This window comes from Astatotilapia calliptera, chromosome 9 (genome assembly GCF_900246225.1).
Source record: "Astatotilapia calliptera chromosome 9, fAstCal1.2, whole genome shotgun sequence".
In the NCBI taxonomy this organism is placed as follows: Eukaryota; Metazoa; Chordata; class Actinopteri; order Cichliformes; family Cichlidae; genus Astatotilapia; species Astatotilapia calliptera.
This window is the reverse complement of record NC_039310.1, coordinates 1267855-1282691: the sequence shown is the minus strand read 5'-3', so window position 1 is coordinate 1282691 and position 14837 is coordinate 1267855.

Genomic DNA, 14837 nt, shown 5'->3' with positions numbered 1-14837 from the left:
CACGAGTGTCCCCAGAATGAGGTTGACTATCGTAACAGGTTGTCATGTCTTTTATTCAGGCCAGTGCCTCTATATGTGTTTTTGCTGTGGGTGATATGAATGTGGATGTATCAAACAGTAGCTCTAGTAAAGTGCTTTCGCCTGATAATAGCTACACCCATAGCAGTGAGGCATGGCACACAACATCACTGTACCTGCACAGCTGAGGCCATGACTCTGTAGAGTCTATGAGTATTAGTTATGAGCTTGTTTTTACTGAGCATGTGCCGTCATCTCTAAATTTAGGCAATGTTGCCCTTCCAGCTTATTGCATGGAAAAGTAGACTGGCTGGGTAAGGTTGAGCTACATCCTGGTGCATGTAATGATGTCAGCTGTATAAACCCCAACATGGGGCTGAGTTTTGTTCTTTATATGAAAATATTGTGGAGTCCTTACTTGTGTAAGACTGAAATGTGCTGAACCAGGTTGGAATGAGAGCTTCATGCTGAGGCCAGAAGGTCTTTAAAGCTAGGGCGGAGTCAGGGAGGCATAAATATGTTCCTCTGTTTAAATATGAGAAAAGCACAAATGATAATTTAAGTATATGTTTTAAAAGGAATGAAGACACTGTGAGATCTCAATCCCTGGCAAACAATGGTGAACAAGTTTGTCAATGATTTCTAGAAAGTAATCAAAAGAATGAGTGATGTTACAACATCCACCAGCTAATATTGATGGTGTTAGTGGTTCGGAGGAAATGACTCGAATGTGGCAGAAACATCTCTGCGATCTGTATGACTGTGCCGGCGTCCCAGCTTTGGACAGGGTGAAACTGATAATAAGGAAGATGTTACAGTTTCTTCAGAAGAAATTTATGACGCAAATAGAACATTAAAGACAAAAGGCCACGTGGGATGGATCAGACATCTGCTGAACATTTGGAATTTGCTCAATTCTATCAGCTATGTTAGCACCCAACATAAAAGACAAAGCTGACCAAATAAGCAGCAGGGATAACTATCAGCCCATCTATTATGTTGTTCAAGGCCTTTGAAAGGACTATTTTACGTTTTGTCTTGACCTCTGAAAACCAGTTTGTTTTTAAATCTGTGCCTTTGTGTAAATGTTCTCTTGCTATGGACCCTTGTATGTCTTTAACAAAGTGAACTAACTAACCAACGCTATGGATGTGTTGTTTCCAGTGTGCACACAAAGGCAAAGATTGAGTGCAGCTGGCTATGTCTTCCCTCTTTTTGTAATGAGATCCTTTGTGTGTTCCCAGGGGTGGATCTTTGTCACCAAGAGTGGTATTTAAGTCTTATACCAAAGATACGAAGGCATGTGGAGCACAATAAAGAACGAGGAGAAAGATGTTGTAGGATTACAGAGTAGAGCATGTGGAGTCGGATAAGAACCTGATTTTGGATGAAATCAAGAGCAGAGCAGGGACAGAAACAGGAAAAGAATAAGAAGGCAGAGGAAGAGGAGGTGCCGGGGTACGGTGTACTGTAACCTCAGTGTATTTCTGTTAAAATTATTTTTATATCTTTTAAGAATTTAATGTATTGACTAGCTGTGCCACTAACTCACAAAAACCCGGTTAGCCAAGTATAGCCAGCTTTCCAAGAGTCAAAAAGACATTCTGGGCTCGTACAACCTTCTGAAAGGGGTCACTTCAGTTTCTCGGCAATGTAAGAGGAGCCAAAGCTCAGGACCTAGTTTCAGATTCCTCTTTTCAATTTTGTTTCTCCACCACCTCCAAGCTTACCTAGAAAAAGTCGAAGCAGGCCAAAATAACTGGGAGGGACATTCAGGCCACATCACAACAACACCTTCCCTCCTCTCCCACCCATACTCTCTCAGACAGACTGAAAACACAGGTGCCTTCTGGGATAAAGAGCACAAACATACCACTGCTGTGGCTCTGTCTCCCAGCATAGACATGTACAGTACACAAATGACTCATCAAGCTATTTAAAGACAACACTAATCCTCAAAAGGCAGACGGGCAGGCGTAACTGTACTGTATCAGCAGTCTATTTTTACCACATAGTGCTTTTCACTGTTGTTTAGCTCTGTTTCATTAGAGCGCAGGCTGTTAGATGGTAACCCAGAAGGGACATTCGCAGAGTATGGCCCTACAGACCAGGGTGAGCTAATGTCTTTTGACAGTTTTGGGGGAAGTGTTAGGATTTGCCTCGTTGGCCCCACTGTAGGAGTCGACAGCAAACACTAAGACAAAAAAGCAAGTCACTTCCAGGTTGGTTCATCAACAGAGTCACAAAGAACAGATTTAAACCCCATGCAGAGATGGCTTCAGGCCACTAGTGTGGGCTGTGCTTCAGATTTAATACAATTTGATATTGGCTTTTTAAAAAGACTGCACATCTACTATTCTTGTTTCTGTGACTCAACTAGATTTTTACTATTTTTTTGACAAAGTCAGACATGAATGATACTTTCCAATTAAAATTCATTTGCTTTCACATAAGGCCCTTTTTAGGAATAATGCTAAACTTGCAACTTGCCTACACAAACTAACTATAGATGTATATCGCAGTAAACTTGCGCAGTAAACGCAATGGATTTTGCACATGTTGCAATTTAAGTACAAAAACACACTGGTGAGGGAACAAATACAACATGCTGGTAACGAAGTCCTGGGCTCACTGTAATGCCACATTTTAGGGAACTTGCAGATGCACTTAGTGAAAGTAAACAGTTTAGCAAGAAAACCAGATTAATGTTGATTTGGTTAGAGTTCAGTCTGAGACCCAAATGCTGATCCATGAATAAAAATAGATTACATTTTAATGCAATAAAATAGGCATCATTTAACATTTCAGTCACAAATAATAGATGCATCCATACAGTCCATCCAACCTTTTTTGTATTTCATATGTAATGATTACCGTATTTTCCGCATTATAAGGCGCACTTAAAATCCTTTAATTTTCTCAAAAATCAACAGTGTGCTTTATGTATGAATTCTGGTTGTGCTTACTGACCTCGAACCGATTTTATGTGTAAAAATCAAAAATCTGTCAACAATGTTTTAGTATGACTTTGGTAGCTATGAAGCTGCACCGCTTGATGGATGGTCGGAGCATTACGGCTGCCACAGTCAGGAGCCTCACGGAGTAATCTGGGTCCTAAACTCCGTCGGCTTCAGGTCCCAAGGTCAAACAATCACTGCAGCATCACTGAGAGTTAAAAACTGTCTAAATTCTTTCACCTTTAATAAAATGATCAGTGTTGCTGCTTTACCAGGTGTAACAATTAAGTTTAACATCCAGGCATCCATGAAAACAGAATTTATGACATTTAACAGAGTTAGAAGTTAGCAGGAGGTTAGCTCGCTAGTTTCCACCTAAACATGATATAGCATGTTCTGACTGAGATTTCTAAAAACATTCAAATGTACAGCTCTGCTATCACTTCCAGCATAAATGAAGACAGAAAACTAAAGAGCAGTGATGTTTGTAGGGTTACTGAAGTTTGGCTAGCTGCTATATAATGATGTGCTACGTGATCGCTAGCAACACAGCTATGTTAGCATAACATAAACAGTGAAGCTGGAGAATGAATGCTAACTTTTTTCACTCACTAATGTGAGGATTCCCGATGGTGCAATCGCAGGATGCTGTAAACGGACCAAACTTCAGTCAGGAGAACAACTGAGATAATCCATCCACAATACGAGGTTAGTCATTAATATACTGCTGCAACATGGGAATAGAGCAGCTGCAGAGAATTCAACATTAATGAATCAATGGTACAGAAGTGGAGGAAGCAAGAAGAATGAGTTGAGTAAAGTTTGACTTATCTGACTGTTTTGTTTCACTTAATGAACCTTATGGTCTGAAAAATTCGGTACAAGATTACCTGCTTCGCTGCACAGAGATTTATCCATCCCAGAATTCAATTCATATTTTTTATACAGCGTCAAATCACAACAACAGTCGCCTCAAGGTGCTTTATATTGTAAGGTAGATCCTACAATAATACATACAGAGAAAAACCCAACAATCATATGAGCAGCACTTTGGCAACAGTGGGAAGGAAAAACTCCCTTTTATGATTGTATAGTCATTTAATTTCATGGTCCACTGAACATTTTAAAATATTTCTTGTTCATGTTACTAAGAAGGTCAATGTTGTTAATTTAGCAAATCCTTTTTCATTGTTATTGTTTTCATCTGTGGTATCTTCCATAGTATGACATTGGATTTGGAATTTGGATGTATGAGTGTATGCGTCTGTCAAGAGACACGAGAGAAAAGTTGACAGGAACGTCTGACTTTCCTAAAATTAAATCGGTTCAAATTCTTTAAAGTTACTGAGCAGATCTTGGCCTCTGTCCATGGTGCTGAACCTCCACATGGAGGGAGCCAGCTGTCAAGCCTGTGTTCCATTACCTTCAGCCTGTCAATGCTCCATTACTCACTGTTATAATTATCCCTTCAGATAAGAGGCACCTTTGTTTCAGAAGTTGTAATTATTTCAGAGGGTTGTGAAATGTAATCTGGAGTTTTTGCTTTGGCCTGACAGAATAACCTTGAACTATATAGAACATATAATTAATGTCTTTTGCTCACTTCCAAAAGTTTTCCGCTTTAAAAAAGTTGACCTGATTTCCAGGGTAATAGAGCCACTTCATGCTTAGGTGGCAGAAAAGTTTTCTTTAAAAAGGCAGGCCTGTATAGGACAGTGTGTTATATGTTGGTGTCCAGTTCATTCAGCTTTGCAGGGGAGGACAAGTGAGTTTAATGTAGAACGTTGGGATGTTAGTCCATGAGTGTCTATAAACTCAGGTCCTCTCTTTCTAAAAGTCGCACTGAACCACATGAGAGTTCTGTGTGTGCTCAACAGCTGCTGAATGCAGATGAATGTAAAATAAATGTTTAAACAAAAGCATCTGAAAGCCTAAGATTCTCCTGGCAGGCAGACAGAATTCAGAGAGACTACGAGAAAAGAAAATGACAGGAGTCTGACAGATGTAAGACGGAGCATGGTCCAGAAAGACAGGACATGGACAGAGGCAAGGAAAAAGATCGACAGGGAAGCAAATAGGTAAAGAAATACACGAGGTTTTGTCAGGAATACATTTATGGATGCAGAAAAGGAGATGTCCTAGAAAGAAAGGCAAATAAACAGTATGTATATAAACAGGTAAATGGGCAGATATGTAGACTGAGCCCCCGTGTGGTGTCACCCATGTCCAGCAAAAGGCAGACAATAAACTGACCCTAGTGTAACATCATATTTCATGAAATTCCACGGATTTGTAGCAAATAAGCAAATAATCTGTTTTGTCTTTTTTGGCTCCTTAAGCAAAAAGTCTACTTACCTTGTTAAAAAAAAAGTAGAAACTGTGGGGATAAATTTAAAGGTCTAAATGACAGGCAAATATTTCAGATCCAGAGAAATCCATTATTTGTAAGGATGGAGCGGCACCACTGCATACGGCGCTTCTGGGAAAAAATGCTTCTTAGAAAGACCTTTTCCTGAATCGTGACCATAACGATTTCTCCGTTCATCTAACATTTTAAACACAATAACGAGGGCTTTCATATTTGACATGCAATGAATCCAGCGAGTAGACAGGACAAGAAACAATAAGCCAGTCAGTGCTATGTATGGTACCAACACTTGTTAGCAGGAAAAAGGTGCTGTCACTATAGCTAAGACTGCTGTTTGTGTTTGGACTCCTTTGCTTCACAGCCCAGTCAGTCTGCTTGGACCGCTGCACGTTTCCCTTTTGATCCAGGTGGGATATGTTTCTCTCCGGGCCGTCCCTAACAGACGGAGCAAAGTCAAGTACAAAGAACCCTAAAAATCCTGTCAGATATCAGGCAAAGAGCATTCAGCACCAACACTGAAGCTGTTCTGGAGGCTAACCTTTAACCTTCAGTCAAGATCACCCTACTTATTAAAACAGGATCCTTTGATTGAAAAGATGCAACATTCCTGTAGCTTCTCCTGCCTTTATAAGATAACTCTTACACTGAGACGGGTGAGGAAGTGGCACTGTGCACGTCCTTCATCTTCATCCAGCAACAGGTTAAATAGTCCAGATCATTTAATACAACTTTGTTTAAACTTCATTAAATAGAAATGTGAAAAATAAATGGATACAAGCTTAAGTTGAAGACTTGTTAAGTTGTAACGAAGCATCATGCTAATTTGATACTTCAGTATTTCACTTCATCTCGATTTCCTCTCCTTGAAATGGTCACACAGACGTTTGCTAATCTTGAGTTACTTCTTAAAACTGGATTTTAAATGGAGGGAATGTAAGATGTCAATGAAAGTCATTGTTTTTTAAAGGTTTCATTGGCAGAAAGGTAGACATAGACAGACAGAGACACTGGCTCTGGGGGAGGGACAACAGGAAGCATAAGAACTGATCGGGCAGTTGCCATAAAGGTTGAGGATCAGGTATTGTTGTAGTCAAAGCACTCAACAAAAACCAACACTGACGAGACGTTTTGATGGTATGGTTTTTGTCAGTTACAAAGACAGAATTATGACATTGCCTGTTGAATTGTTCCGTTGCTTTATTGGACAAGGTCTCCTTTTTGCTGCCATTTTGCCGAATTACCAACAAGAGCCTCAGGTCACCAGAGAACATTTTACAACGTTTGTCTGTGGAACAAACAAACAGAAAACACAACACAGTGCTTGATGTGAACTGTAAAAGCTCAGAAACAGTCAGAACCTTTTTCTGTATCCTAGCTATGCAGAAGAAGTAAACAGGGCAGCTTTTCTCCCACAATGGCATCAAAAATCAGTTTGGTTGACAGCATCAAGATGCACACATTCTGCATGTGCAAAGTTCCTGGCATCACACTGAGATGTTGAAGTCTTTCAGCTCTGACAGTTACCTGTGACAGTCAAAGGTACGAGGATAATCTTCCTACAGCCTGAAAGAGCGTGATGCTAAAGTAGCTGTTGCCTTTTTCACTTGCGACTGCCTGATTAGTGTCTGACTCTGACACAAACTAATCCAGACTGGAGGGCTGAGGTTAAAGTCAGGCTGGTTTTGACTAATGACACCAAACAACAGAAACAGCAGGCTAGCAAATCGAGCAAATCCACATCCAGTCAGTTTTCTTTCTATTTAATTTGTATCATAGCTTCCAAATGTGCCACAGTTCCCAGGCCTGTAACTTCTTATGATATCATGCTATCTAGGAATCCAGTGCCCTTTAAAGCAGATTACATGTATCTGTGAAAATCAAACCTTTGCTGTAGCCATAGTTTTTCCAAGTATGACAGCGTTTTAGATAAATTACACTTTGGTAGTTTGGTAAATAGCAGCTCGCTTTTTATTAAATTGACTGTTTTTCCTGTGTGGATGACAGAAAAACATTGTTTTACTGGTGTTGTGACTCTGGGCACAGTTTCCACACATTTCCACAGAATGCTCGTTCCACTTGATTTAAAGGATAAATATCCCCGTGCTAAAAACTTTGATATGTGGTGTATATGAATAAAAGCTCGTAACATCCAGCAGATAATATCTTTAGGCACGTTTATCAAAGAGAGGATGTTTATTAATGACCAACAAACTCCAGCAGTGATGTAGTAAGGAGTTAATTCACTGTTGGACGTCCTCGTCATTCATTAAGAATTATCTGTAATTTCTGAAGTGTATAAAAAACCAAAAACAGCACTGATAGGATGTTGGTGGTAAAGATACTCAAACTTGGGTTTTGATCCAACCTCCAGCTTTCTAGAAATCCACATTCTGTCCGTACATTTGCTACAGCCTCACATCATTTAAATGCCACGAATGCCGGAGAGATTCATCGGTTTTCAGCAGATTTTGAAAACTGGCTTCATGAGTAAATCGAGGATAACGTGACAGACGTGGCACTCCTTATTAATAATAACAAATTGGAATGTGACATTTTCCTGTCACTGTGTGTTCTGTGGATGTGTTCAGTCTCTCAGCATCGTGGATCTGCATTGAGTTTGGTTAAAATCTGCACCGCTGTCCATCTAGGCTGAAGAGCTGCATCGCCTCTGGGTCCGTGTAGGCAGGAGGAGCAGGAAACTGCCTTTGGGTGTGCTGTAGATGTCTTAGGACGTCTTGTGTGTTTAAAGCGTATATGAATATACATATCTGAGAAAGCCAGAGGGAGTTACTGGATGTGGCTGAAACAGCCGAGGGCGTCGGATTCAGATTCTGCATTATGAATGACAACTTTACAGGGAGTGCAGAATTATTAGGCAAATGAGTATTTTGTCCACATCATCCTCTTCATGCATGTTGTCTTACTCCAAGCTGTATAGGCTCGAAAGCCTACTACCAATTAAGCATATTAGGTGATGTGCATCTCTGTAATGAGAAGGGGTGTGGTCTAATGACATCAACACCCTATATCAGGTGTGCATAATTATTAGGCAACGTCCTTTCCTTTGGCAAAATGGGTCAAAAGAAGGACTTGACAGGCTCAGAAAAGTCAAAAATAGTGAGATATCTTGCAGAGGGATGCAGCAGTCTCAAAATTGCAAAGCTTCTGAAGCGTGATCATCGAACAATCAAGCGTTTCATTCAAAATAGTCAACAGGGTCGCAAGAAGCGTGTGGAAAAACCAAGGCGCAAAATAACTGCCCATGAACTGAGAAAAGTCAAGCGTGCAGCTGCCAAGATGCCACTTGCCACCAGTTTGGCCATATTTCAGAGCTGCAACATCACTGGAGTGCCCAAAAGCACAAGGTGTGCAATACTCAGAGACATGGCCAAGGTAAGAAAGGCTGAAAGACGACCACCACTGAACAAGACACACAAGCTGAAACGTCAAGACTGGGCCAAGAAATATCTCAAGACTGGTTTTTCTAAGGTTTTATGGACTGATGAAATGAGAGTGAGTCTTGATGGGACAGATGGATGGGCCCGTGGCTGGATTGGTAAAGGGCAGAGAGCTCCAGTCCGACTCAGACGCCAGCAAGGTGGAGGTGGAGTACTGGTTTGGGCTGGTATCATCAAAGATGAGCTTGTGGGGCCTTTTCGGGTTGAGGATGGAGTCAAGCTCAACTCCCAGTCCTACTGCCAGTTTCTGGAAGACACCTTCTTCAAGCAGTGGTACAGGAAGAAGTCTGCATCCTTCAAGAAAAACATGATTTTCATGCAGGACAATGCTCCATCACACGCGTCCAAGTACTCCACAGCGTGGCTGGCAAGAAAGAGTATAAAAGAAGAAAAACTAATGACATGGCCTCCTTGTTCACCTGATCTGAACCCCATTGAGAACCTGTGGTCCATCATCAAATGTGACATTTACAAGGAGGGAAAACAGTAGGGCTGCTCGATTATGGCAAAAATGATAATCACGATTATTTTCACTGAAATTGAGATCACGATTATTTGACGATATTTATTTAACCCTTTAAGACCTACTATAGAACCAAGTCCACCAGAGCTTATATTATTTTTTTTTACATGCTGTAGTGCCATTTGTGGGAGCATTTCAAGTTGCTATACATCAATGCAACTGTTATAGCCCATATTTTAATAATATGTATGCATTAAGTCCATAGTAATTACATAAATTGCAAAAAAGTGCAATAAAATACAAAAAAAATTGAAAATCGCTTTTGTTTTGTTTACATATATTTCTACTTGGAGAAATTTAAGAGGTTTATCCCTCAAAACTTTAAATACAATAAAGTTGCAAAAAATAGTTTACAACAACAGGAAATTTATTTTGAGTGTCTTCATAGTTTTATTTTGGAGATACAGCAATTTTTATATACTGCAGGAAAAACAAAAAACAATCCTATGATGCAAATTTGCAAAGAAAACAGCATGTGCATCATTTCACTGTGGGAAGTGTTATGAACAGCTGATCGGATCGGCAAAGCGTGTTTCTGGAATATTATGTTTTTGTTCCTGCAAGCGCTTTTTATGCAATTTTTGCAAAGCTATATGTGGAACGAAACCGTGACCGAGGACAAGCTGATGGCATCAGATGTAAGTACAGCTCCTCCGGTTTCATATGCAAAACAAATTATTGCGCTAGCTTACACGGTTCAGGTTCTACAGGGATTTAAAAATAGTTACGCAAAACGGAGCGTGCTGCTCTGACCGGCTTTAAAGGGTTAACAATGACTTTAAAAATTAATATAAAATAGTGTGCAACACCACTGAAGTTTTTTTTTTTTTAAACTCTCTTTTCAACCAACGGCAGTCACTCTCCAAATAACTTCTGCTTAGCTTTCCGAGCTTCCCTCGGGTCCTCTTAATCAGCGGTCTCCAACCTTTTTTGCGCCACGGACGGTTTATGCCCGACAATATTTTCACGGACCGGCCTTTAAGGTGTCGCGGATAAATTAGGGAGGGGCTAATAATCGGCTCAGTCATTTTTAATGATCGTTGAAAGCCCAGATCGTAATCGTGATTAAAATTCGATTAATTGAGCAGCCCTAGAAAACAGTACACCTCTCTGAACAGTGTCTGGGAGGCTGTGGTTGCTGCTGCACGCAATGTTGATGGTGAACAGATCAAAACACTGACAGAATCCATGGATGGCAGGCTTTTGAGTGTCCTTGCAAAGAAAGGTGGCTATATTGGTCGCTGATTTGTTTTTGTTTTGTTTTTGAATGTCAGAAATGTATATTTGTGAATGTGGAGATGTTATATTGGTGTCACTGGTAAAAATAAATAATTGAAATGGGTATATATTTGTTTTTTGTTAAGTTGCCTAATAATTATGCACAGTAATAGTCACCTGCACACACAGATATCCCCCTAAAATAGCTAAAACTAAAAACAAACTAAAAACTACTTCCAGAAACATTCAGCTTTGATATTAATGAGTTTTTTGGGTTCATTGAGAACATGGTTGTTGTTCAATAATAAAATTATTCCTCAAAAATACAACTTGCCTAATCATTCTGCACTCCCTGTAGATCAGACACTTAGAGCTGCTTCATGAGTTGCAGGGCCGCTGGTTATGTTGGTACTTAATAAATAGGAATGAAACGCGCTGTCTCTTATGTGCTGTTTAGGGACATTTTCAAAATTGTCCTTTTTTAGATCATTAAGTATTGAGACAAACTTTGAACAGTTACCTGAAGCGTACAGCCTGGTGTAACACGATGGGCTAATTTTAATACAGAAACCCTTTGACAGCTTTTATTAATCAAAGCTTTGCTGTTATATCAGCATCTTTACCACCAATAGTTTAGTATAATTTTATTTATTGGGAGCAGTGAAACATGGAGTAATGATTAGGATTGAGCTTGTACACTACCGGTATTATCTTTCATTTGAGACAGAATTGATTTTTCATGGACGTCTATGTCACAGTCCTCATTGGTTTCATGGAGCCAAAGTGATAAGTTCAAAAACAAAAACACCTCATTTAGGCATTGAACAAACTTCATACAGCACTGTCCTGTAGCTCATACTAATCCAGCTGTGCACAAGTATTATTACTTATTATGGACAGTTCAGGAGATGATGTGTACTTACAGTGATCAGTCAGCGCATTAAAACCAACATAGTGTGGCGGGGCGTGGTCTGCAGGGCGTGGTCTGCGGTGCCGCTGCAGGGGAGGCATCCGTAATCACGCCTCGCCAGCGTAAAGAATGAGCCAGCTCCCGAATTGTTGTTGTCGTTGGAGTGTGTGGCTGTGAGCTGCAAAGCTGCAGCCGACTGTGTGTAAAATCAACAGGGTAATAATAAAAGAAGTATGCAGCAAAGCATGTACGTGTGGGCGGGTCTGTCGGGGATCATTTACACCCTGTTTCCACCAAAACAGCTTTGGTCTTTTCTGGCTTTGGCATAGGACGAGTGAGCGTCCCACACCAGAGATCCTTGATTAGAGTGGCATCTGTGGCATTTTCAGGTAGGCTAGCAGCTCCACCTTTCAGATTTTCAGTGCAGCTCTTGTATAATTTGGCACATCTCAGCCTTTTCTTTCTCTTCCCTGTCTTTAAGAATGGCTTCCTGACAGCCACTCCAGACCATTTCTGACTTCAGTGAACAGTAGATGGATGCATCCATGGATTTTGTTGATACTTTTAATCTGCTGTAGTTTTTTTAGGCCTGCACACATCCTGATATGTTATCTTTTTGGCTAATAGATCTCGTTTGTACTACTTTAGAGTCAGCTGATTAAATTGGAACAAACTGGAACCAATTGCTCTGAAACTGATCAGGTAAAAGCACTGAACTAAAATGAGTGAAAATTCATCAAATGTCCAAATAAACACTTTGAAAGAGCTTCAAAGAGTCTGGAGGACTATTACACTTTAAAAATTACAAAAGGGTTTGGCTCCTTTGGATGTGAGATTTAAAGGAATGAGGGGTGGCTCGATTCAGATTTTACCCAGTGTCACAAATAAGTCTTCACACTGTCGGTCACAGTTCTGAGAAGAAGAAGAAACGACTATAATCCCCTTAAACAGCGAAACAAAGGACATATTCCCATGTTTTCAGAGCAGTCGGATTTTGCCTGATGCCTGTGATTAATACCAAGACACTGACTGATCTGTTTAACCTGCAGCAACAGGCACAGAAGATTAGTGGAGTGGAGTTCCTTCCCCGTGGTTTCCAGAATATTAATAACGTCCCCCTCCTCGTGCAGACGCACTGTCTTTCACTGCCGTCATCCTCCCTCCATCAGCCCCTGGCTCACCACCATCACTACCAAACACTCCCCCAAACCATTTCTGCCCCAACCCCCCGCTTGGCTGGAGCCAGCAGGCTGATGAAGAAGCCAGTTGCTATAGAAACAAGAGTCAGTTGCTTTGGTGACTAATGTGAAGAAGGGCTACCGAGGAAACAATAGATGTTTAGTGAGAGTCTGGCTGTTGTGATGGGCTGGGAAGGAAATGCGATTGAGCTATAAATAAACTGGACTAAAGACTGTCTCCTTGCATCATCACCGTCTTCACCGACGCCCTGCTGAGATTATTCTCCTCTTCCTCATTATCTGTCATCATCATTCCATCTTTGTATTGCAGTCTGTCAGAGGGGAATTAGCTTACAGAAAATTCCTGGCATATTCAGGTGACTTGAATCCTGCTAATTTCACACAACAGCTCATGACTAACTTGCATAAAAAGCCATATGTAAAAAAACAAGGCTTTTTGCTTGGAAGTAAACTATATTGTCAAAAGTGTTAGCTCATCTGCTTCAAATGCAAATTAACTTGAGTGACGGTCCATTCCCATCCAACCAAACATTTTTGACCATTTGTGAGATCAGACACCGATGTTGGACGAGGCGATGTTGGACGAGGCGATGTTGGACGAGGCGATGTTGGACGAGGCGATGTTGGACGAGGCGATGTCGGCGACCTTTCAGTTCAATGTTATTTACACAGCGCCAAATCACAGCAAGTCGCCTCAAGGTGCTTTATATTGTAAGGTAGAGCCTACAATAATAAATACAGAGGCAACCCCAACAATCACATGACCCCCTATGAGCAAGACCTTTGGTGACAGTGGGAGGGAAAAACCGGTCTCAGGGAGGGGCGGGGCCATCTGCTGCGACCGGTGGGGGAGCACTGTGCACCTCAGCATCTGCTGACCCCAGTCTGGGATTTTTATCTGGCCTACTGCTTCGTGGCAGAGTGGCTGTTGTTCCCAGTCACTTCCACTCTGTTATAATGCAACTAACACTTGACTGTGGAATATTTCCTAGTGAGGAAATTTCATGACTGGACTTGTTGCACACCTGGTATCCTATAAAGGTACCAGGCTTGAATTCACTGAGAGCCGCCCATTCATTCACAAATGTTGGTAGAAGCAGTCTGCATATGTAGGTGCTTGGTTTTATACCTGTGGCCATGGGCGTGATTGGAACAGGCAATACAGTGTATCTATCATCCACCATGCTACCTGCTAATGTGTCTTTTTTGTAATCACTCCTTAAAGAGTAACTCCATGGTTCAGCCAATGACACTAAAGGGGAGACGTTGCATTAAAATAACAAGAAGAGCTTCCAGCTGAAGTGTCGGTATTAGGAGGGAAAACGTACCTCATATGTGACTGGACAGGTGTTAAACGTGAAAAACAGATATATTCAGTGATACTTTGTACCACCTTTCTCTCTGTGGGGTTTCTGTTGCTTCGAAACCTATTTCTACAGAAAAGTTTCATCACTTTTTATCCAGCTTTTAATTTCCTGGTACATCCACAGCAGACCAGCCTGTGTTAATGTCTGTAATCATCAGATACTGCTACAACACGGAGAACTTCCAACGTCTGGTGTCTAAACACCTGCTGGAGTAGATATATGATTTTAGGTTGCCACTGGTTACCAGGCTTCTAGTCCTCTATATGGCCTGAGGGGACAAACGTAAGAGTTGTGCAAGGAAGCAGAACACAAGTGCCGAATGACAGAAACAATATCCTGAATCATACCTCCTGCATGCAGGGCTGTTCGATATAACGATATATATCAGCTGACGATATAAAAACGTCTATCGTTTCATTTTACGCTGTCGTTTGTTTCGTGGTGTCGCAAAATAAACTGTTTACGGGAATATTTGTTCATGGTTCTGATGGTCACTGTAGTGGCTATATTAATTTATTAAAGTTCTCTCTTTCTCTTATATTTAATATAACCACACTACGGACGGACAAGCGCTTGTTTTTATGCGTTGTCGTTAGCAACAACGACGGTAAAACCACCGCCTGTCCGCTTGTTCCACATAAACCTTTCACAATAAAGCTCAAGATCCTGTTGAGACTTTTCAAAATAAACTGAATCACGTGAAAGATGCAGATTATTTACGGATGAGAAGTAAAAATGAGCCGCCAGGTGCTAAAAAATAAACCTTAGAACAGGTTAGAACAGGCTTTTCCCCGCAACACGCCGTGTAATAAATACTCA